Source organism: Sciurus vulgaris (assembly GCF_902686455.1).
Source record: "Sciurus vulgaris genome assembly, chromosome: 1".
Classification (NCBI taxonomy): domain Eukaryota; kingdom Metazoa; phylum Chordata; class Mammalia; order Rodentia; family Sciuridae; genus Sciurus; species Sciurus vulgaris.
Genome location: NC_136461.1, coordinates 86,646,757 through 86,672,367, shown reverse-complemented (window position 1 = coordinate 86,672,367; position 25,611 = coordinate 86,646,757). Strand labels below are relative to the sequence as shown.

Sequence of the window (25,611 nt, the reverse complement as noted above, 5' to 3'; positions counted from 1 at the left end):
TCATTTCTCTCTCTTGCTAAGAAACTCCAGGAGTCACCTAAATCCTTGTCCAGTGCTGTAATTTACAAAATATGACTCTGTGGCTAAGTGGCTGATAATGCACATAGAGAAACACCATCGAGAAATGGCACAATATGACTCTTAATGCGATTTACTTTGGGATGTATTTTATTTCTCCATATTGAAGGGAATAGCTGCTTTTGCGATCAGATGTCTGTCACTTTCTTCTAACATTCTAGTTCCCAATACATCTTCAAATAGGATTTCCTTTAAAGAGAACTTGCACATGGCAGTTTTATTGCTTGGAAGCTCAATTTGTGCCAGGGATAAATCTCTGTGTAAACCAAATGGTATATTTTCTGAAAAACCTCATGGTTATAGTTTTTCTTCTTTTTTTGTGTCAAAAGTGATGAAGCTAGAGAAATAACCAGAAAGTTGACTTGGTTAATGTAGCTTGGAAATCCCAACATTTAATGTACTGTCTTCTAGCAATGGAAACAAATTGATGCCCCAAAATTATGATAGTAGGTCTAATTGAATTGGGAGAAAAGAAAGAAGGGAGAAGAATGAAAAATTTAGCTTTAAATATTTATAATCAAAAAGTTAAGCACCTTTCCCAAAATTAGTATAGTACATGGGAAGCTTTGATGCCGTAAAATTAGTTTTAACATAGACCTCACTCTTGAGTATTTAACTAGATGCTCAGATATTTAAGTACATGAAAGCTTTGATCTTTACAACAACCTTTCAAGACAGTTATTGCTGTCTTCACTTTATAGGTTCTTATTCTAGATAAGAATATTGAGTCTTGAACTGGTCAACCAACTTTCCCATAATCACAGAGCTAACAAGTGTTGGAGATGAGAATCAATCATCTTATCTGTTTTTACTATGGGAACCTACCATGTTTATTCATGATTCTGTACAGCCTCTGAAAACTGCCCTGATGTGTCTACAGCTGCTAAAATCAGCCAATGGAATTTGTGTGTGTGTGTGTGTGTGTGTGTGTGTGTGTATACAATATTAAAACAAACAAACATCCATACCATGCTTACAGATGTCTCTTTTCAGGTTGTTTTTGTGTATTCTCTGCCGGTAGACCTTATGAACATCCAACATCATTGCTAAGGTTAGGAAGTATACTGAGGAAGCTCAAATTAACCATTACTTTTAATTCCTTGACAGGGAATTACCTACTCATGGGTAAAAAGCATATTTGTTATCAGTCATTACAAGGAAATGTAGCTGACTCCCAGGTTGCCCAAAACAAGCAGTCAGGTAGGAAGTGGTAACAAGAGCTATAACCTCAACTCCTAATCACTTTCATTCATAGCAAATGTCAGTTTAAAAACTGCAACCTCCAAGACTCTTTTGGATAGTAAAGATAAAAATCACCCACACAAACCATGAATTTGCCATCTGGAGTGCTCTCTCTGAAATGTGTACATCTGAGTAAAAGAAAACTTCCTTGGCAAAATATTTCAATCTTGTTACCGTAGTCATAATTGCATTTTCCCCTTTTTAATCATGTGTGTGCTTCCCCCCCTCCCCCCTTTTCCTAATTCTGCAATGTATTTTAGAAATGGAAAGAAAATTTAAGTTGATGTGACAATAACATCTGATTTTCCAGGATAAAGAGGTTATCTATTATCTTTTGTTACGGTTTGGACATGAGGTATCTCCCCAAAAGCTCACATGTGAGACAATGCAAGGAGCTTCAGAGGAGCAATGATTGGGTTGTAAGAGTTTTAACCCAATCAGTGAATTAATCCCCTGATAGGGATTAACTGAGTGGTAACTGAAGTAGTAGGATGTGGCTGGAGGAGGTGGTAATTGAGGCATGGTTTTGAGTACATATTTGTATCTGGCAAGTGGAGTCTCTGCTTTCTGATCACCATGTAAGCTGCTTTCCTTTGCCACACTCTTCCACCATGATGTCCTGCCTTCCCCTACCCACCCTAGGAATGGAGCTGCTGTCCACAGACTGAGGCCTATGAAACCATGAGCCCTCAAAAAACTTTTCCTCTTTTAAAATGCTCTGGTCAGATCTTTTAATGACAGTAGCAAAAAAGTTGACTGAAACACCTTTATACTATCCCCTTCTTTTTCCTTTAATTATTACTAATTGTACCCCTTTAGGATGTATTTAGATTTAAAAAATTAGGTTAATGTATTTTGCATCACATTTCTAAAAACAAATTGTTATCTATAAATCAAGTTATTCACTGGAGTTGCTAAGGATGTTTCTGTTTCTAATATTCAAAGTAAAAAAAAAAAAAAACAAAGATAAAAAGTGATATTTAAAGATTTTAGTCAAATATTTTTCTTTTTCTTTTGCAACGCTAGGGATTGAACCCTGGACCTTGTGTATGTTAGGCAAGCACTCTACTACTGAGCTACACCCCAGCTAATAGTCAAATATTTTCTATGGAAAGAAACAAGCTTTTGTGAAGCTTTAGGGATTTAGGTTTATTGGGTTTAGGTTTTGCTTCATGAAACATTTAAATCATTGAGTTCATTTTTTAAATATACTATATTTTCTGTAATATACTATAAATAAGACAAGAAACATTTAAATTTACCAAACATTACTGTGGGTGAATAAGAGTTGAGATGTATCCCTCAGAATTTGCTTAAGTCTTGCCATTTATTAAGGGGGAAAAAAGCCTTGTCTGAAATAAGAAATAAAACACAGCTGTACATAATCATATTTTAAAGAGTTTCCTGCAGATGATGTAAGAAAAAAAGATCTTGGTGAAAACACACACACACACACACACACACACACACACACACACACACACAAATATACATGCATATTTCTAATTTCTAAACAATGGAAAATCAACTCATTCACCTCTGAAATGTGGACAAAAATTCTCAGTAATTAAGAATAATAAGAAAGTAAACAATAAAGATATTTAACCACCTAAGCTAGAAATACCAAAGCATTTTTAATCCATTAATATCTATTAGTATATTTGACATTCTGAGGAAAATAAAAATTTCTGGTTATTTACAATAACTCCTGTTTTATGTTTTTCATATGTGTACTTATTTGACAAGTTAATATTTTAGCATAAACTTTGTAATAGAAAGAACATCAAGTTCCATATGTCCACAAAAAGAATTGAATACATTGCATAGGTGAGAATATGGTCTCTTTGAAGAATCTTAAGGATTTGGTTCTTTTTGTGTACATCTAATAAATCATGAAATAATGAGAGTTGGACCAGTACTTTGTGTGTGTGTGTGGTGATAGGACTCAAACCCAGAACTTGGTGCATGTTAGGCAATTGCACTACTGCTGGGCCACATCCTTAGCCCTGTATCAGTACTTTTAGTGACTTTATTTGATAAAGTTTATTGATTCTAGGAAGATTTTATCAGCAGACAATTTAATGCTTTGTAATATACTGTGAGTAAACAATAGAAAATCAAAATAATTATCATAGTTACCTTCAGTGGTATCAACTAGATCCCAGGGTTTAACAAATATTATTTTTTTTAATAACCTTCAGAGAAGTTACCTAAGGTAGTCATTAATCCCACTTTACAAATGAGAATCATACAAGATTGATTTCAAAGCTTGTGCTTTGGCCTCTACATTCTTTCTTGTAAGCAAAATGTTATTTCCAGCTAGTGCCAACTACTTTAGACTTAATTTTAGTTGCCTTACCTGGGCTTATTGTCTCTTCTGTCCTTGGATCAGACAGGATAGACCAGGATTTGCTGTGTTAACAATTTAATGAAATTACTGTAGCATAACGTAACCAAGGTTTATTTCTCACTCATTCACTTGAACTATGCATTTGGTGGCAGGAGCTGTTTCACAGGCACTGAAGATACCAGGGCAACAGGGCTTTGCCTTCTGGAACCTCACAGCTACATCAGGGGGGCAGGTACATGGCAGAGAGCCTCTTCAGGGCTTAGCCTACATTGACACTGTTACCTCTACTCACATTTCTGTAGCCAGGACTAGTCCTAGGGTCCCATACAAGTCTTGGGGAAATACAGCTTTTCTGATTTAGGAAAGACAAGAGAACTGTTTATTGGTAAATACTAGCCATTGCTACTGTAGCTCTCATATCATATGCTACTTCTAATTATCCTTAATGAATCCTCTAAATATTTATTGATATGATTTTAAAATAACTGTAGTCCCTCCAAATTATATAAGGAAAAAAATAACAAAGATCATATAGAAATGATAGATTATAAAGGATAAAAAGAAGCACAAAACCAACAACAAGCAACAATAATTGAATAGATGAGGGAAATAAGGTGAAATATGATTGTAAAACTATCGATGAGAAGATAACACACAGCCAGAATTAAATGTTGAAAGTATGGTGCTAGCTCCGCTAAAGAAACACCATCCCAGTGCGATGCCTGCTGTGTGGGTGAGTCACACCTAAATCTAGTTAGAAGTATGAGTAATTCTGTGTGAGGAAAACACAGGCAAGAAAGATAGTGGAAGAGGAAACCAGTGCACAAAGTAGCGTGTATTGTCCTAACTGTCTTCACTAGGAAATATGAAAAAATTAAAGTTATTTAATTAGGCATGCAAGTCAACGATCTAGGAAAGATCACAAAAGATACGTTAGGAGAACGACAGGAAGGATTCAATAAAGATATTAGTGTATTTTAGAATAAGAGGGTGGGAAGTACAATTAATCACAAATTCCCCAGGTGTGGTTCTTGGAAAACAGCAGCAGCAGCTGCTACCACAGCAACAGCAAAGCACAAGATGAATCTGAAAATCCAAAAAAGGAGAACACAAAACCAACACTTTAGGTTAACAGCAAGAAAATTCATCTACAAAAGATATGGGTGGAATTAAGAGGAATGAGTAACATATTTCTCTTTCAAGGAATGAATAATGTCCAAAATTCAGGATGAAATGGTAATATGGAAAAAAAATTGACTGAAAAAGAGACACATATCTGGAGTCCAACATTGGAAAATGTATGAGAAAGTCATCACGGGATCTCCTGGAACAACATCCAGATGAATTCGAGCATGAAGCATCAATGGATTTAAATGTTGCTTGATGTTAGAAAAGGGAGGAACTCTTTCCTGTTATATTGTGCAGGGAGAACCCTGGAATCTGAAAAAGATAGCCATTTTTTTAAAACAATTGAATGTTGGTGCAAAAATATGCCATACTATCAAATATATAATGTAATACCATATTTAAAATTTTTGCACCACAACCAGGTGGAATTATCCTTAAAATATAGGGAAAGTTCAATATTAGAAATGTTAACATGATTAATCACAAAAAAATTACAAGAAAATTAGATGATCATATTAAATTAGAGATCTTATGGTATGTTTCTCATAATTCTCAAGATGCTTTATGGTAATATACAAAAGTTTTGCACTAAGCTTGCTACCATCTCTGTTATTTAATATTGTCAAAGAAATCCCAAAGAAACCACAAATTAAAGAAGAAAATAAAAATGTGCGTACTGGAAAAGAAAATAAAAATATGTAAATGTCTATAAATTATTTTATGTGTAGATATGCCAAAAAATTAACTAAAAATACAATAGAATCATTAATAGAACTTGGAATATTAAGTTTCCAAATAATACAACTAAGTTGTACAATAATGTGAAAATCTCCTTAATGCCATACAGAAGAAAATACAGGAAAAAAAGGTTGCATCTACAAAAACAACAAAAAGATCAATTTCTAAATAAAACACTATAAATATATGCATAATATGCCTAAGTATAAACCTTAGATTTTATTATGAAGTTTAAAAAGATCTGAATGAAGTAGAAATATCAATTACTCTTCATTAGAAATATTTAAATTAGAAAGACATTGATTCAACTACATTAACCTAAATATTCAATGAAGTATCACTCAGAATCTCAGCAGGATGTTTTGAACTGTATTAAATGGTGCTAAAGTTCATCTGGAAGAGCAAGAGTGGGAAATTTTGAAATATAGTAATAATGTGTTACACAATAATAAAACAGGGTGACCTTGGCCCAGAATGGGTAAGTCAATAGAAAGGAAGAGATGCCATAAATGAAATAAAGTATATATAAGATAATTTTATATTAAGGTGCATAATAAAAGTAGCATTTGAAATTAATAGAGGACAGATAGATTATTCAATAAATAGCTTTGCAATAACTAGCTCACCTATTAGGAAGAGGTTCAATAGTATGCAATAATATATGCCTAAAGTCTATTGATCTTGAGTCACAGGTTCCTTCTAGCTCTTCTACTCCTAGAAGTCATCATCATATCTCTACTAGAGTAGAACAGTATAACACTCTCCTTAATCCCACCTTCCTCATTAATTTAGTTTGTATTTAAACATCAACATTACTTATTCAGAGTTTAAAAAGGTGACCATTCAGGGCAAGAAATTTATATTGGTAGGAATTTTTGGAAAGGTTTTCTGAGTCATATTACTTATTCCATAATTTTGCTCATGGATATATTACACAATATCTCACCAACAACATGGTTTCAAACCTAGGATGAAATTCTGGAATCTAATAGAGTAAAGTTCTTATGTTCAATTACAATCACCCCTTGGTTATTTGTGATTTCACAATCAAAATTAAACTTTGATGTGAATAATATACAGCGTAGATGATACAAAAATGTTTGTCTTGGGTTGAAAAAAATATGATTCTTAAGAACATTAATATTTAAGAAACAATGAACTATACAGTGTCTTATGGGATAACCCCAGCTCAAACTGAGATTTGATATTTTTTCCAATCACACATAAAATCACAGGAGATAATCTATTTAGTCTGTCTTTCTGTCTGACTGCCTTGTTCCCTCTCTACTTTTTCACTGAATGTAAAAATTAATATATATCTTGGGAAATGAGAATTAACAGGGAAATTTTCCCCTCTTTTTCCATGATAGAAAGCTTCATTAAGCACCAGTTATAATCACCCAAAATATAAATGTCAATATCATAAGAAGTAGTATGCTTTCTTCTTTCTAGAAGAAACTGTATTTTGCATTTAATTTTTCTAAGTTATATTTTACTGTTAACTCTATTTTCAATTGCCAATAAGACTTTTTAAAAAATTTACAATTTGAACCATTGTGTAAAGATGAAAGCGCATGGGAACAAATTTCTTTCAATCAACATGTGAATGTGTTACTTTCTCTGACATCTATAATCTCTGTTGGCAACTATTCACAGTTTGCGAATGACCTTGAAAGGATGAATGATGCAAATTTGAATTATGGTTCCCAAATTCTGAGGCTATGCCTCCAAACTCAATTGTTTATGAAATTCCCCCCCCCACAAGAGAGATATATTTTTTTCCCTTACATGTTATTCCTCAGTCAAAGGAAATTTTAATATAATTATGGGTGTGCTTTTGAGGGATAAGCATTTTTTAATCTTTCTCTTTCTGTTCCAGCAGGAAATTGCTTATTGGTATCATGTATTTCATTCAAAAGCATAAGATCTGCTCAATACGATAAATCTTGGCCATATGTTGGCAGCCTAAAAAAAAAATTGATAAGCAGAAAACATGTTGAGAAAATAGGGTACTTACAAAATCCACATTATAGTCCTCTAAGGTACCATTGTTTTAGGAATAACGGTGAACATAAGGTGTATAGATGCTAAACTCCTGAATCTCAAAGTACATGATGAGTTTTATTTCTTACAACAACAACATCGGTCTCTCTCTCAACCAGTGGAGAATATTCTCATTGCTTTTTCTTGCACTCCAATAGAGGGAAGAACATCTCTTTGTTCCTCAGGGAAACTTGAGATTGAGCAATCCTTGTCTAGGAGATACAGGAAATTTATGGAGGGAGGAAAAAGGCTGATGAGACAGGTCCCTGAGCCAGGTGGTGGTGCTGGGTGCATCTGGGGGAGGAGAGGGCATCATATGCAAGGCAGTCACTGCTCTTGCTCTAGGGCCTTGTGTACTTGTGACACCTGTGGTTACACACTGCCTACATCGATTAATCTGGTTTTATTTTTTTAACAATTATTGGACACACTATTTAAAGTACTATTACAGACATAGCACAGAACATGAAGAATTGATTGCCTGCCTTCAAAAGCTAGTATTTTAGTGGAAGAATAGAGGACTAAATTGAAATAAATAAATAAATAAATAAATAAATAAATAAATAATAAATAAATAAACAAACCAGGCAGAATAGGTAATAAGAATTTTGGGAAAAGGACAGCAGAAAAGGGACACTTTGAAGGAGGGAGTCTCCTTCAAGGTGGTGGTCAGTCACATTTTGAGATTTAGTTTGTTCTGATGTAAGTCTCAGAGTTCCTTGGCGTGCGAGGGATGCTGGCCAAGTGATCCTCCCTCTCCACATCTGTGGGAGAAATAGAGTCCCTGTACCAGAACTAATTTCTTTTTCATTCATTTATTTATCTATTTAGCTTTACACACACACACACACACACACACACATACACACACACAACTTGATTTATAATGCTTGTCTTCGCCATCTTCTATGGACTTACCATCTATATAAAATCCAAAATTCTTACCATGGCCTATGAGACCCCTGTGTGACCTAGTCTGTTACTGACTCTGATTTCATACCCTACAAGTCTTCTCCTTGCTCCCTCAGCTCCAGCCACCATGAGCTCCTTGTATCCTCAGATACGTCAACTCCTGCTTCATGGCCTTTACAGAACCACTTTGTTGACTTTCAAGGTCCAGTCTCAAGATTTCTGAGTGGTTTGCTCTTTGGTCTCTTCTAGTGTGCTATATTCGCCATATTCAGTGAAGTCTTCCTCAAATCCCCTAAAACAATCCCATTCCTACTCACACCCCAGTAATCTGTCCTTAGATTGGATCTCAATATTATTAATAAGTAGAGACTGGGTATTTACTTTGCATTCCTAAACTGAATGATTCATGGAGGTCTCCCTGTAGGTGGAACTCAGGTTGAAGTTCCAAATCATCAGGATAGACTCAGTCTTGTTAAAATCAGAAGGAATGCTCTCTGAGCAAGTGGAAATCTATGCAAAAGGACTCAAGGAGGAAGTGAGCTTGACAACTTTGACTAACATAGAACAGTGTGGCTGAAAAGGAGAACAAGGAGAAGCAAGATTTTTAGATGAGGTTGAAATGGTGAGCGAGGGCCAGATTATATAAGAATCTGGGATTTTACAATAAAGAAGTTAGGTGTTATTTAACATCTGATGAGAAGCTGTCATAGAATTTAAAGAAGGGTAGTATTTAAACAGGTACTATATTTAAAGAGTCACTTTAGTCATTTTGCAGTGCCATTTACAGGGAAGAAGAAGATTTTCTAGTCAGTGTTTGGCTGCTGTGACCAAAAGACCCAATGAGAACAACACAGAGAGTAAAAGTTTATTTAGTGCTCACAGTTTCATTGGTCTCAGTCTACAAAGAACAGATTCCACTGCTCTGGACCCAAGATGAGGTAGAACATCATGGCAGAAGAACATGGAGGAGGAGAGCAGCTCAGGACATGGCACCAGGAAAGAGAGATAGAAAGACAGAGAAATAAATGTATATAGAGAGAGCTCACTTACCAGGGATGAAATGTATACCCCAAAGGCATGCCTCCAATGACCTGCCCTGTCCAGCAGTACCCTACCTGCCTACAGTTAGCACCAGATAATGTATAATTCAATCATTTCACCTCTAAATATTCTGGCATTGTCTAACACATGAGCTTTTGGGGGATGTTTCATATTTAAAACATAGGAGAGGACTAGAGGAGGAAATTGTGTAGGAGGAGAAATAAAAAATTTTGCTTTGACCCTGTTTAGTTTGATGTGCATATAAAATATCCACAGATATTAAACAGGCCTGGAGTTCTAGGGATATAACATGGTTGCAATGTTGCCTAAGTGTCTTAACTAGATGTCATTTCAGATGACTGGAAAGATATCAATTAAGCAAGAAACATTTTTAAGTAGCTTCTGTGTTCTTCATTCTGTAAAGTGTCAAAGGAATACAGAAGATATATTGGACATATTTCTTTCTCTAAGAGCTTACACATTAACTAAGAGTATTATTAAAGTCATAAATTAATAGTAGAGCATTTAAGTGCTAACTCAGTGGCCTCACCTGTAAGAATTGGGAGAAGAGGATGATTAGTGTCAGTGTTATTTCTCAAATAACTTACGATCCTTTGCTAGAGTGTTTTTTTTTTTTTCCTACTTCAGTTACTGTCAACTATAAACTCATTCACTCTTTGTAATTGAAACATAACATTCAGCAAAATAGACATGGCCCCATTTCTCATAATGTTCACAACTAGTAAAAGCTAGTTTAAATAGTCACACAAAATCTGTGATGATTGTTAAAACTGAATCCTCCTGTGCTCTAGGAAAACATTTTAAGGGCCTGATCTAATTGTTATCATGCAAGATTTCTGTGTTCAAATATCATTTGAGTTAAATCTATATGAAGAGGAGAAAGAAAAAGGAATATAAGGTTGAGAGAAAGACACTAGATGCAGAGAAACATGTGTGAAGTCTCTGAGCTGGTGAAGCACAATGCACTTGAGGAATCCAGAGAAAATCATTGTGTCTGGAGGCCCAAATGCTACTAGAGGACACAGCTTAATAAACAGGCCCTGATAATCATGTTAAGAGAAATGGAAAGCCACCAGAGCATTCTGTATAGAAATGCCATGACCAGATTCTCGTGTTTTAAAGATCTTCTGGAACCTATACAAAAGGTTTAGGGGAGAGTATAGCAGGCTCAACAAGAGTTACTTACAGTGTGAGAATCTATGGTAGACTGGAAAGGAGTGACAGTTCTTGAGAAGTATTAGAGTACATAGATAGAAGGATGTAGAGAAAAGGTAGAGTCAACCAGACTTCATGTAGGGTTGTATGAAGGCTTGAGGAAAATGGAGGTGTCAAAGATGATTGACAGGTTCCTGATTTGTATAATCAGAGGATGGTGGTATCCTTCACTAAGGCAGGACATTCAGTAATGTCACATAAGTGTCCAAAATAATGGGTTTCCCTGGTCACTAAAAAAAAGACCTTGTAAAGTCAAGTAAAGGTTTAAAGATCATAGCAGCTATTATTTTATTTCTGTTAACTGTAGAGATGCAGTATTTTTGTTTAAGTTTGATAGGTGCTTTATAAAAAGAAACTTTTTTAAGCGTTTGGTTGATCTTACATATTTATTTGATACAAAGTTAGCAAGTTAATCTTGTTAATTTTCCTCACAAAAGCACATTTATTAACACACTTTGACCTTGAAAAACCTCTTAGTTAATAGTAATGATTGAAAAAGACTGATTCTGTTTGCCCCCCATCTCCTTTGCTGTTTTCTGTCTTTGTAAGCCTTTTTTTGGAGTTCAAGGGGGAAACTTTCTTCAAGGAGGGGCACATTGTAATTTTCTACTGTCAATATCCAGACAATGAAAATGAAAATTTAGGAAGGCTGAAATTTCTTCCTCTTATATCACTTTTCTCTTAACATTTCCTGACGGCATGTATTTTAAGGAAAATTAACCATCTGAAAGGGTAGAAATAAACATGTTTAATATATACACAATTTTGTGTAACTTCTACCTCTATAAATACCAAACGTTTTCATCACCTGAAAAGAGAACACTGCACCCATTAAATAACACTCCCATTCTTGCTTCCCCTCACCCCAGCATATGCTATTCTGCTTTCTGTTGATAACATTTTTTCCTTTTAAATTAATGCTTATTTTTAAATATAAAAATATTATATTTCTTCAAAATATGCTTAACACTGAATAATATGAACAAATAATTTTGTTACATAGAAATTGAAACTCCCACCAGCACAAAATTAATTTTTGGATCTAACCTACAAACTCAAATTAAATACACAAATATAAATCTTCAAATTGTTTTAAATATTGAAATTAATTCAATAAATGTTAGCTAAACACCTTCTACATGGTGGGGATTATAAGGATAAAATAGAAGTATACTACATGTTCCTTATATTCAAGGAATAAATTTCAATAAATTTATTTTGAGTAGTAAGTTTAAATTCAGTCACGGGTAATTTAAAATTCAGAATCCATCTCATTTCACTGGTGGAGAAACTGAGGCCCATATGCTAGAAAATTTTCCCAAGCTGTGCTCTGTCCCTAAAAGAAGCTCTTTGCTAACTAGAGGTATTGGTGTTTTATTGCCTTGGATCTGTGCAATGGAAGTGGTCCAATGGATAGAGTGTGTCTGGCAGGCTATTATGAGCAGGATTTGTTTTGTCTAGTATATAGAGAAAAAAAAAAAGAGCCTGATTGTCAAGGGGAAGTTAGAGTTTGAGTAGAATAATATATATTCTAAATAAAATTTAAATGTTGCTATTAAGGAAAAAAAAAGTTGTACTGCTTTTCATATTCTGATCTTTGAAGGTAGATATAGAATTTTCTTTTATTTACAACTATCCTGTCACTTTTGAAAAAAAATAAAAAAGCAAGGAAAGAATAGGGTGGAAGAAATATTGGCCAAATACTTAGGATTTTTCCGTAATTTAGAAAGAAAATGAACAATTATATCATTTAAATTCAAAGACTTTCAGGCTGTGTCTCTCCTTTCTAAATATCAAATTCCTGAGGGGAATTCAATTTGCCTGGCTTATATAAGGTATCTGCCAAAGGACTGATCATTTATGGTAAGCCAAGGACTGATCATTTATGGTAAACCAAAGGATTGATCATTTATGGTAAGAGTTAGAGACAAGAAAAAGAGACATGACTTCTGGGGATATTTCATTCAGCACAGGAGTCCTTTCCAATAAGGAGGAAATAATATTACTAGGATAAATAACCCAAAATGTTATCTATTATGAAGGTATTAGAGTTTGCTTCATGTGCAATTGGAAAACATATTGCCTTAAAGGATGCCATTTTAGAAGGGTTAGACAACCCTTATTTCACAATTAAGTAGTTTAAAAGTCAGATTAGAAAAAATAAAAAAGTCAAAGCTGCCTCATACGTGACCTGTCTTGATCAGAGATACAGAATTGCAAGGAAATTCCTCAATGCTTCTTAGCTAGGTAGTTTCTGTAATAGTGTTATAGATTTTAGCCATTGGGAATGATAAAAGAATACTAAAAAGTTGCATATATTGCATTTGTGCATTGATGAATATGATTTCTAAAAGAAATACTCATTATTTTCATATCTCTTTGATGTCTCCTGAGAACTGCTAATCTACATGATCTGATGTTCTGCCCCATCCTGTAACTGGCTTCAGCAAGTTCTTGGCTCCATTTTTGTTTGTTTTGCTTCTTATTTTATGCTCCAGACTCAGCTTGAAGAAAGGGCTCTGCTACTAAAATTAATAGACAATAGATCATAGGAAAGAGAAAGGTTGTGGATATTTTCACGATGGGAAGGAATTAAGATAAGCTGGAAACTATAAAGGACTTAAAAAGATGGCAAGATGGGGAAGACCAAAAGAAGAGGATGAAGGAGAATAAATCCCACGGGTAATGCAGACACATTGACAGGTGAATACCTTTCCCAGGGTCTTTTTCAGTCACATTTTCTCTCAGCATTTTATTAATACTTTTCTACGAAAAATATCTAAGGTTAAATGGAAGAAAAGTGAGAAAACAGGGCTCGTGAATGGTTATGCTGTGGCATGGTTGTGGTATTTGACAAGTTATTTTCCTCTATTTGCCTCACTTTTCTTATTTGTGGAAGAGATCCTATGATAACTCCTGAATTTATAAACTAGGCTGCCATAGTAGAGCTTAAGTCCATGATAGAACAGGAATAATAAAAGATAAGAAATGAATGAAAACCATGCTTACTGGTGATAAAAGGTATAAAACAAAGGAGAGTAAAACTGGTTTAGTTGGGCAGGGCAGTGTAGGAGTGTGTATTCTTTAACAAATAGTAGTTGGAGAAAGCCCCTAAAAGGATGGCATTTGAACAAAGATATGAATGAAATGATGCACCAAGCCACACAGTTTTCTAGGGCAAGAATTTGGGGACAAAGACCCCAAAGAGGAAAAACACTTGGTGTAATTGAAGAATGTAAAGAAGCCAAGCCAGAGTAGCTGAAACAGAAAGCCCAGAGTTTGAAAATGGCTGACGAGAGGAAATTGAGCTGTGGGTAAAGGACAAAGTTGTGTTTTATAGGTTTTAAGGAAGATGTAGGATCTAGTTATGAGAGGTATGGAAACCACTGATAAGTTATGACAGAGACATGACTTGAGATGACACATGTTAAAGAATTGACTGGCACTGGCTGATGGACAATAGATACCAGAGTCAGGAGTAGAGACGAAACTACTTGAAAGGTACTGCAAAAGTCCAGCTGGAGTACAGTGCTGCTCTACACCTTTTTTTTTTTTTTTTTTTTGCAAGCAATAATAAAAATATTTATTATATTTTCCTTTTCCTCCAATCCATTCCAAGAAGCCAAATTTAGCTCTGAATATCCCCCTAATGTTTTGCTAGATCTAGGAAGAGAGGATTGGCTCTCCAAGTGCAATTCTCATTAAAACTTTCTTTTGTTGTAGCTCCCCTTTCTGACCAGGCTCTGGTTTAACAATGAAGCATCATTGTTTGTGGAATGGCCTGAGATGTCAAAACTCCAAGGGAACTACTTTGAAATTCACTTATTTACTTCATAAGTGCAGATCTGTCTTTATTGGATAGAGACAATTAAGAGACAATTTCTCTTGGACCAGACTGTTTAGGCTTGCATTTGTAATGAAAAGTATTTTGTTTAAGGAGAGCTGTTATTTAGAAAACTGAACTAAAACTGGATTAAAGAACTTTTTATTGTTGACTTCATGAAAACATTATCAGCCTAGGAAAAATATGGTGTTGATCCCATAATTTAAAAAGTAGCAAATTGATATTTGCAGTGCTTGGCTTTAATGGATCGTTGTGGTGGTAGCCATAAGCTCTTGTGCTGAGGTTGATTATTGTAGTTAACTCAAATTTTAAAATAGGACAACCTTTATAAAATTTGCTCCTTCTTCTGCTCTCTAAATACTTGTTTTAAACTACATCAGATTTTGGTGTTTTGTGAAGGTGAACAATGAAAAGATTTTCTAGTAATGCTTCTATGGTTTTGCTATCCTCAACATGGATCTGATTTAGTACAAAAACTTTGGTCCAGTAATGATTTAAATACCACATATTTAGAGAGAGTCACACTGGGAAGTATTATTTTGGACATAATTTTGAACCTGCATGTAATTCTGCTTTTCAGAGCAGAATCACCTTCATTTTAGCAGAAGCGGGTGATGACTCCAACAGGGTTATTTTCCATAGTCACTCACCACTCATCTGTGCTCATCCCACCACCACGTCTTACAATATTTGCCACCAAGATTTTTATGCTACAGGAAACCATTGAATTTCACTAAAATGACTCACTTACCACCTGTTTTTTTTTTTTTAACTTTGTTGCCAATTGTTTTCATTTCTCTATAATCTCCTGTAAGAGGAAATTCAGAACTACAACATTTTCACTTCTAACCCAATAATATTTTAAATAGACTCTAGGTCCATGGCTTTTAAAATCAGCCTCACAGAAAGTCTCAGGACACAGGAAAAATACAGACAGAACAGAACATAACACAAATGACCTCTAGTCCAGTTGTCAATAGTGTCCCCCTTTTTCTCTAAACCCTTTTGAGACCTGTTTTCACTGTCCACAGTCCTATTGGCATTCTGGTCTTCCGAGCTCCCACCAGAATCACCCATAAGCTCCACTTACAATAATCTTAAGCATTTCCAACATGCATTGCTAAGCATCTCAAAGTTCCTTCCATCAATTGCAAAAAGCTCTAAAGTTTCTGAAACACCTGGTCAGGTGAGTCACAACAACTACCCTACTTCTGCACCAGTTTCTGAGATGCTCTAAAGCTGTCTTTCTTTTAGTCTCTGGGCAAAATCTTTAGCATTTCTTTAGTGGTGGTAATATCTCTAACAACTACAACTGCCTGAGCCCCAGTTTTACTCTTGGTACTCCACAAACTTTTAAGTAAATAAAATAATAGGTCACACAAATATACTTAGGGGCATGGAGAGGAGAAAAGGTGAAGATAGGAGAATAAAGATAAAAATACAAATGAGTAATCAATATAGAAATGCAAATTCTATTTCTTTATATCTCATAGCAAAGGTACCATAAAAATTAATCCATTTTCTAATATGCAAAGTCTACAAAATACAATGAAAATCACAATTGGAAATTCAGAATATATTTTCAGTTATTTGGAAAGTGGTATGAATTACAAAGGTTAATATTACTGTAAATAATTTTATATGTATATTATCTGCATCTTTTATGGCATCTGTTTACTTGTATTAACAATTTCCAATTAGGAAAAATTACAGGATTTTTAATAATGCTATGGGTTTTATCTTAGTTGTTGGAAACCTTTAAGAGTTCTTTGGTTTTCCTTGATTTTTAAACATATATAAATTTATATTCTTTCTATCTATCATCTATTTATTTATCTATCATAGGGTTTATGTAAGAATTAAATGAATTACAATTATAAAAGCCTTTTAAAGTCAGAAAAAATACTTAATATAAATCCTTGTTTTTATATCTTATTGTTACATTTTCTTCTTTATAGTTTAAATTAAGTCAAGAAAGGAAGGGCAGTGTTAACAGAATTTAGGAGGACAAAATTGTTCTCCAGTGACTCAAACTTGATTGTGTGTTTTGTGTACTCTTTTAGTTCTTTCTGTCGTATTTCAATTAAATTGAGTTTTATTAAACTAAGACACTTAAAAAAGAAGAACAGAAATCTATCTTTCTATTGTGGACAGAATAGTAAAAGATAAAAGAAGGCAAGCTTTATGATAAATATTTTTCTTTACATTAATTGCATCAGAAGCAGCAATTTATATCTTAATATTTCCATATTTATTATCATTTGGCAAAAAGTCATTCCTTTCCCATACCCACAGCCTCTATGGAAGTGGGCATTTCTTTATCCCCCAAATTTCACCCCAGCCATGGGACTTGTTCTGCCAGTGGGTGAAAGGGAATATGTACCAGCTCTAAACCTTGTCCTTAAGAGACAGCAACTCTTTACACTGGTCTCCCTGGGAGCTTCTGATTTCTAACATGAGAAGAATACACTCTGGCTATTTGCTGTACCTTCTTTCTGAGTCATGGAATTAGACACAGAGTAAAGAATCTTTCTTAGCCTATCCATAGAACTGTGAACACCTGACTTGCTATGGATTTTGAGGGTGCTTGCTAGTCTGCATTATCACAAGAGCAAAAAATGTTATAGCCGGTTACTACTATTATCCAAGTGATCCTTGTGGCTCCTTCTCCCTTCCAATCTGTAGAGCATTCTGAAGCAAAATTTTGAGTCTTCATAATAGACCCTAGTATCCAGATCACTAGTCATGGTGGGCAGAAAAGATGGAGAGAAAAGAGGCAAATACTCTTGGTTTAAGATTGGGGATAGTCAAAGCTCATCTAATTGAGAAAAATACACCAGATAATTCAGTCTACTCCTGTTAAGGGGGTAGATTATGAGGGTATTGAAGTTCAAGGACAACTCTTCTTCCTTGAAACCAGAAGATTAGAGATGAAGCATACACTCTACACACACACACACACACACACACAATGTTATTACTACATAGTAATTAAACATGTGGTTGAGCAGGGATGTGATTATGTTCCTCAGAGGGTAAAGACAGTAGCCTACTGGGCAGCTCTGCTTCTATCTTCATTAACTCCACTCCCTCAATTCAATCACTGCCTCCTTCTGGATCCTTCTGGTGGACAGTACAGATTTTTCCCAGGAAGTCTCTAAATTGGGTCACCAGTCAGCACTATAATTTAATTCACTTGAATTCAAGGTAATGCTGTGCCCCAAACCAAACATTCATTCTTTACCCATGTCTTGTTTCAAATGAAGACAATCCATGTGGTCCACTATAGCAATAAAATTAAGATATTCTAACTGTAAAAGTAAACATCCTAGAGATGCTGCAAAATTTCTAGCACATACTTTATTACATTATGTGTTGGATCAACTTTTTGTAGGTGTGACTCAAGTAACTGACAATAACAACTGAGATGAGGAAAAGTTCATTTTGGCTCAAGGTTTCAGAGTTTCAGTCTATGGTTGGTGAGTCTATTGCTCAGGGACAAGATGAGGCAGAATATTATGGGTGAAGGGTATGGTAGAGGAAAGCTGCTCAGCCCACAGCAACCTGGGAGCAGAGAGAAAGTGAGGAGCTAGAGACAAGCTATTATCCTTAAGGGCACTCCCCCAGTGACCTACTCCCTCCAGCCATGCCTCACCTGCTTATAGTTACCACCCATAAGTCCATTTATATTATTAATACATCAAATAAACTAATCCATTTATGAGGTTACAGTTTTCACAATCCAGTCTTTTCACCTCTGAGCCTTACTATATTCCTTAACACAAAAGCTCTTCGGGGTACATTTTTAGATTCAAACCATAACATATTACCTAATTCCTAGGGAGAAATTATATCTAAAGTTTAAATTTCTTTACAAATTCAAAGTTATAATCTAAAATTAATTCAAATCTGATATCAAAATCTTGTATTTACGAATGAAATGTTCAAAGAAGCATGTCTTGATTCTCTCCTCTAACATGTTTCATTCTGCTCAATGTGAGCTGGAAAGTTTCTCTATGTTGAGTGGAGTTGGGGCTTCTCCAGTACCTGTGTCCTGGACTCTCCATGGAAGAGGTGATTATTTCAGGAACTCAGAAGTAGCTGTTTAGTCACTGACATTATGCTAAAGGAGCTCAAAGATTTGATGGAACACCCAAGGTTTTATAACTGTGCCTCCACATTCTCAAGATTTAAAATGAGTTCTTCTGCAGTCCCTTAAAAGAATCACCCCAAGTGGCAACAGGGTCCTGGACTCCACTTGTAACCTAGTGCAGTAGAAGCTCAGAGTCATGAGTAAGGGAGACAGACAAAGACAAATTGTGATTTCAGCATTATCCTATATCAGTTTGCCAGATAAATGGCCAGTGAACTAAAACTTTCTTGGAAGAAATCTCCCTGAAAGATATTAATTGTGGCACTATAACATTTTCATGTCTGGTGAAATGAAATCTCTTCCTCTGGGTAAAATTCCTTAATTTCCATTTTGCTTTTGAGTTCAGTTTTTGTTGCCTGCAAGTTGGACTGAGTGTGGGCTCAGTGTGTGCACACTCTTCTAAGCAGGCTGGGACAATTCTTTTTGCCATTATGGCTATTGCCACTCTCTGTATGAACTTGTTTAAACCTATGGACTACATCTTCTGTAGAGGTTTTTGCTTCATCCCTGCATCTATTCAAATGGAAAAATCCTTTCCCCAGATTCCTAAATTGTAGCTGCTGTGAATGCTCCTGAAGCTGTGTCCCCAAGGTCCTGAGGAGGACTAACACCTCTCTATGTGCCCACTAAACTCTAAACACATTGAATTCAGGAAACCTAAATCCAAGGTCAAAGCTTGTATAATTAACTAAGCCAGATCAATGGAGACCACGTGATAGAACAACCCTCAAGAGCCTCTGGAGCAGCCACATTAATCCAAGATGGGTTCTTTCACAGGACCATGAATGCAGCATGAGATTAGTAGCAATTTTTTAACACTCCTTTCCAGGTCTACCAAGGACTATTTAAAACCAGAGGCTCACTAGTTCACAGGGACTCCAGCTGCCTTGCAATAAAAAGCAGCAAATATTTTGTTGCCTACTGGTGTCTGAAAAGAAATTGAATATCATGTCAGTATCACCTGCAATTCTAGGCCAGGCTAGCTTGTCCTTGGGAACAAGCTGCCAAAGTCTAGAGTTTGTGAGCCTTACCTGCTACTTATTTGAAGGCATTTGCCTGCAATCCTTCTTATATAAAAGCAGCCATCCACATGTGGGCAAACGTTGTTTTCTATGCCAAGATTAGAATTCTGCTGAGTTTACTTGCTTGATACCAAAGGTTTAAATCTGTCTGTAAAGGCTGTTGTCATTAATAGCCACAGAAGGACCTGAAAAATATAGCATGATGTATACCAGAGCCTCCTACTATAGTAAAACACCCTCATAATTTGCATTTAGTTAAGCATTAGCAAAATTTGAAGATGCTTTAAAGCCAATACCAGAACCTGAAAATCTTTAAAAGATTTTGGTCCATGCATCAGAACACTGCTTATCTTTGAGGCTACAAAGATTTTCTACTACTGCATACCTCATCTGCCTAGGTTTAAGGAACACCAGACAATGAATGCCTGCTGGGGACACTCACAGGCAAGCCAACCTCAAGGAGAGAGGAGAAAGTAATTTGTGGAGATAAATCCACTTCTTCTTATTAAACCCACTAATAACTATAAGGAGATGGAGAGAAAACAGATGTGCCTAGGAAAATTCAGAAGGATAGGGAAGAAGTCTTATTGACCCCTCAGACTTACTTTCTAATTTCTAATTTTCATCTTTTGTTAAAAAAATAAAACAAAAAAATTTCCACTAATTTGAAGTGCCACTTCTTCAATGACTGCATTTACTTTAATTAATGAGTCTATAGTTTCCCATTCATGCAATGATTCCAAATGGCTCAAATTGCAAAAGTGTTAGTTATATTTCAAATATTTAACTAGTTCATTCTTTCCTTTTTCTCTTTCATCCACTTCGATTTGAAAATATTTATGGGTTAATTTTCCCAGATTAAAAAAATAATTTTCTGGTATTTTGAAATCACACCATGGATTTGGCACAGATTTCTAATACAAAAATTGAACACTTTACAGCACTTACACATCAGTTCTCTTTTCTTAAACTTCTAAACTTTGAACTCTAAAGGGCAAGACATGCTTATTTTCACCTCTGCATTTTATGGTAATAGTTCTTACATATGTTATCAAGATAAATAAAATACAAAATAGGATTAGGGATATGGTTTGGTGGTCAAGTGTCTGTGAGTTTAACCCCTGGTACCCGCCCCTCCAAAAAAACCCACAAAACTAATGAGGTTTTTTGTTTTTTTTTTTTACAACAATAACTCTTAAAAATGTATCCTCTACTTAGATTTCCTTCTATCTTCTCCATTTTCCATATTCTGTTTATTCTTTTGTACCTACATGAAATGTAAACTCCTCTGACCACTACCTGGCAGGTAAAACCTTAAGTCTCTCCTCTAGACTACGATATTACTCTCTAAAGGTCTCTATCATGTTCCCTACTGTTTTTGTGGATGTATTCATCTCTCTTCCTAGTCATGTAAAATTAAGATTCATGATAGATGAACTGTGATATTCATATTTCCTGACATAACACGATTTACAATATGTTTGAATGAATGAATGCATTAAGTGTAAATTGTTTTTGCTTTTCAATTTTTATCACAATTGGAAGTATATCTCTTTTGTGTAATTACCCTACTTTTTAAAAAATAAATTGTTGAGGCAAAATAATAACTCTGCTTTGAAGGAAAATAAGAAGGTAGTTTATTTTGAGCCAAATATCCATGATATAGACCTGGAAGCACAAATTCAACTTACCCTAGAAGTGTGTTCTGAAGAAAAAGAAGTTATGGCAATGTTTACAGACAGAGAACAAAGGTAATCATACATCAATACAGCTAGTGAATTCATTGATGGAGACACTGCATCGAAAGATTAAAATGAAGCAGGGAAAATCTGACTATTAGACTGAGATGGCATCTTGCCACATTCTTAGAAGATTTGTCAAGTCAGGGTACTGTTTTTGTTAAGCTATGGATAACCAACAGGTCAAACTTATATCCCAGAAAGTTCACCTACTAGTTATGAGAAGGTGAAATCAGATACAAAAAGTTAGGATCAATGACCTGAAATTGCCCTTACTGCATAAGACTCCCAACACTTGTCTGTTCATCTGGCATTTGCTTTAAAAGTTCTATTTTAACACAGTATTTTTTGGAAATGCTTAATTTCAGGGTGTTATTTTAAAATATTTTAATTGGGAGTCCTTTAGACCGGAGTGGCTCTAGTACTTCAAGTTTCTATGCAACAAAAATGAAGCCCAAAGTAAATAATTAAAAAAATATAGCCAGTGTACCAATCAGATACCACCAACTAAATTTTAACTAGAGTCTTGTCACTCTAACTAATGGGAAAATATTGTTTCCCTTAATTTTGCAAACACTTCATAAAATTTTTTTCTCTTGCCCTCCGAGGGGAGTGCAAAACTGCCTGTAATCTTCTGTCAACTAACTCATGAATTACTTAAAACTCAAATTAAACTTGTTAAAATATAATGTGCCTACCTGGGGGTATAGCTCAGTGGTAGATCATGTGCTTAGCCTTGTTGAGTCAATCCCAGCACTAAAAAAGAAAATTAAAATGTAATGTGTTTAACTTCATCTTTTAACAATGTTTTCTTCATTAGCTTGTGAGCAAATTCATGAGGTCAGGGCTCATGCCAGTCCTATTCACCATTGTATTATCAGGATCTGGCACATAGCGGTTGGTAGATAAATTTTAACTGAGTAAATTATTATTTCTTAATAATATCATGACACGTTAGCAAATGTTCACATTAAAAGATTGCATAGAAAAATGTTATATTAAAATCAATAGACATTTCTAGAAAAGAAGTAATAATATTGTTTTATTATATGTGAAGATTTAAGTTCCTCATTTTAAAAGTCATCAAAAGACTATGATCACAGGAGATGTCCTTCAGCAAAGTAATATCTTTATTTTGCTCTCAGTCAAAATATGATGGGAAATCTACCCATAAAACATTTATATAGTGCATATAAATAGGCTTTTAGAAACAGAAACAGCAGCCAACAGGTTCACCCTGTCAACAGCAATTTATTAACATGACAAATAGACAAAATAAGATATAAAATGAGCCATAATCCTGTTTCATTTTCATGTCAATGGTCACTTCAGAAGAAATCATGTCATTGCTGCATTTAAATATTTCCTTATTTAATATTTACAGTTGTTTTAATAAAGAAGGAACCAGAAAAATGGTCAGGAATTTTGGAAATGACATTGCAGGAGAATGATATGGAAAAGCACATTGTCACAAGCATACTGTCATTAACACAAACCAAATACACTTATGTCTTTCCACAATGTCAGAATTTATTGAATAACAAGAAATTCACAGGCTGTACCACTTTCATCGGTGGAAGTTCACTGAATACTTGTGACCGCCTAGCAGTCATAAGCTGGGCAAACACAGGTTCTTTTATTCTAATCTTAATTTCCAATAACACTCAAATTACACATTGCTCTTTGCACAAGTGTGTGTGTGTGTGTGTGTGTGTGTAGTATGTTAAAAAAAGGCTAAGAAAGTGTTAAGGAGCCACAGGGGTTCAGGAGGCATAACTGAGAACAAAGACAGAAAGCAAATAAGAATCCAAAGAATCACTGCAGGTGGTCAGATGTTATCAACCAACCTAAGAACTCTAGGCACAGAGCTATCAAAGCACAGGAATATATTCTGGGCCAAGGTCTGCATGGATGCCAGTTTCAAGGTGTCAGATTAGAGTGGGCCCTGTGTGGTTATCAGGGACAGGAGAAACCATGATCCCAGGACAGAGATTTGGAAGTTCTTCCCTGAGGTGATTTTCCTGTGCAAGGCTCATGAGTGTTGATCAAGTGAAGGAGTCAGGGTGCTGCAGTGTCCAGTCTCAGTGTGCGCCTCGTTTTCTAGGCCTCAAGTGAGAAGGTTGCTTAATTTGGTGGTATGGTGTGTTCAATAAAGTCACACTAGTTTTTCTGATATGAGTTTGATATGCTCATGCATCTGTGTGTTTCTGATTAATTTCATAAGTTTATAGGTGGCCATTTTTATTAGCACAATTAATTTATCTGTGTGTACATTATGTTATGCCAGGCGGAGGACAACTGTTCACTTGTACAAAAGAGGAATAAAGTCATTCTACCTGAGCAAATTAGGCTCATAATAGACAATAGCGCATGGCAAACTATGACTTTATAAGATGGAGAACACAGATTTAGGTACAGTCTGAAAACTACTGTTCTATAAATCATGAATAACTCTGAGCAGGGCATGACCTGCTCTCCACACATACTTTTGAAGGAAAAAATAGTTCTGAAAATACAGAAATCCCCAGCTCTATATGAATATGATAGAAAAGAAGTAGATATCATTATTAAATAGTGGACTGGCCATGATTCAGCAGGAACTGTGTGTGTGTGTGTGTGTTTATAGATATATCTATATCTATAAAACTAACAAGAAGAAAACAAACAGAAGTTTATTAACATGTATATTTCTTATATCCTGAGAGACAGCCAGGAAAATGAGTACCTCAAAGGAGAGGCTGAGAAATTCAGGCTTAAATACAATTTTGTTCAGTGTAAAGAAAGAAATATGGTACCTACCAGAAGGCAAGTTATAGGGAGGTAGCCAAGAAAGGCACTGTAAAAGAAGTCCAAGGATTGTTGTACAGATTTAAGTTGCAGCCATTTCCACTGATAAGTTTCCTGTGACTTAGTTACCTTTCTCTTCCAGTTCAGAGAGAGAGAGAGAAAGAGAAAGAGAGACGCCCTTACAAATAGAGCTTTTCTTTATAACTAGAAATTTCTCTTGCCAAGAGCAGTTTCTCTATTTAGGGGCTTCTGCTGTGTCTGCTTTTTCTGAAAATAATCTGTTCAAAATAATCTTTAGGCAAAAAAAAAAAAAAAAAAGACATTTTTAGAGGTGACATGTTCTAGTGTTTTCTATGTGATGATATATGCTCTATTTGTAAGAAAGGAAGCAAACAGATACCACCAGTAATATTTAATATAAAAACTCTTTGTATATCTTATTAAAATTAATTTGAAAATTGCATTGTAAAACCTCTTTGGAAAACTTGTTTCGGATTCCTTAATACTAATACTAGCTAATATTTATTTAGAATTCACTGTGCATTAGGCACTGGTCAAAGCACCTACCTCATTACTGATCACCTACCTCATTATTGAGGTACACACTACCTCACTATTTGATCCATACTACAACCTATGAAATAGATACTATTCTTATTCCTCTGTGATCTAACACTTGGAGTGGTCAATAACCACATCCAGTCATTTGGTTATTTTTGGCTAATAGTCTATATCTGTTCATGCTTATTGCCTACCTTTTCCACTAAAAAACTTTAACAGATTTATAGTATTTATTTTAAGCACCAGGCAGAGTGGTACATACCTATAGTCCTAGTGACCAGGAATACTGAGGCAGGAGGATCACAAGTTTGAGGTCATCCTCATCAATGTAGCCAGATCCTGTCTCAAAATAAAATTCAAAAGTACTTGGGGATATAGTTCAGTCCTCGAGTGCCCCTGGATTAATTCTCCAGTGGCACCTTATTTTGAAAATTTTGTCTGTTAATTTATAACCTATGGGATATCTTTGAACTTGCTTCTATTGATCATTCTTTCTTTTGATTGCAGGTCACATTTTTATGCCTCTTTGCATGACTTATATTTTCATTCTGGATATTGGTGTCAAAGAATAGTAGAGATGGAAGTAAACGATATTTACCTCCATTAAAAGGCATGCTCTTTCCTAAATTCTCTGGTTAAAACTAATCTGAGAAGGGTTATGGTTTGGGTAGCCTTCAGAGCACCACTGATTTCAAATAATTTGAGGACCTGATTAAAACTTTTCTTCAAGTAGTACT

At 35.1% G+C, this 25,611-nt stretch overlaps 1 protein-coding gene and 1 long non-coding RNA gene across 2 annotated transcripts in view; one reads left to right on the top strand and one right to left on the bottom strand.

Moving 5' to 3' along the window:
- PLPPR5 (phospholipid phosphatase related 5) overlaps window positions 1–25,611 on the top strand; it is a gene marked incomplete at its 3' end in the record, with an annotated part of 289,985 nt that overhangs the window by 43,368 nt on the left and 221,006 nt on the right. The window lies entirely within an intron of this gene.
- LOC306648070 lies at window positions 164–25,265 on the bottom strand. The gene is made up of 5 exons (XR_013760273.1): window positions 25,137–25,265; window positions 22,225–22,282; window positions 20,736–20,774; window positions 19,797–19,972; window positions 164–1,193 (listed from the first exon to the last, which is right to left on the bottom strand). It is a non-coding gene; the product is annotated as an uncharacterized lncRNA (long non-coding RNA).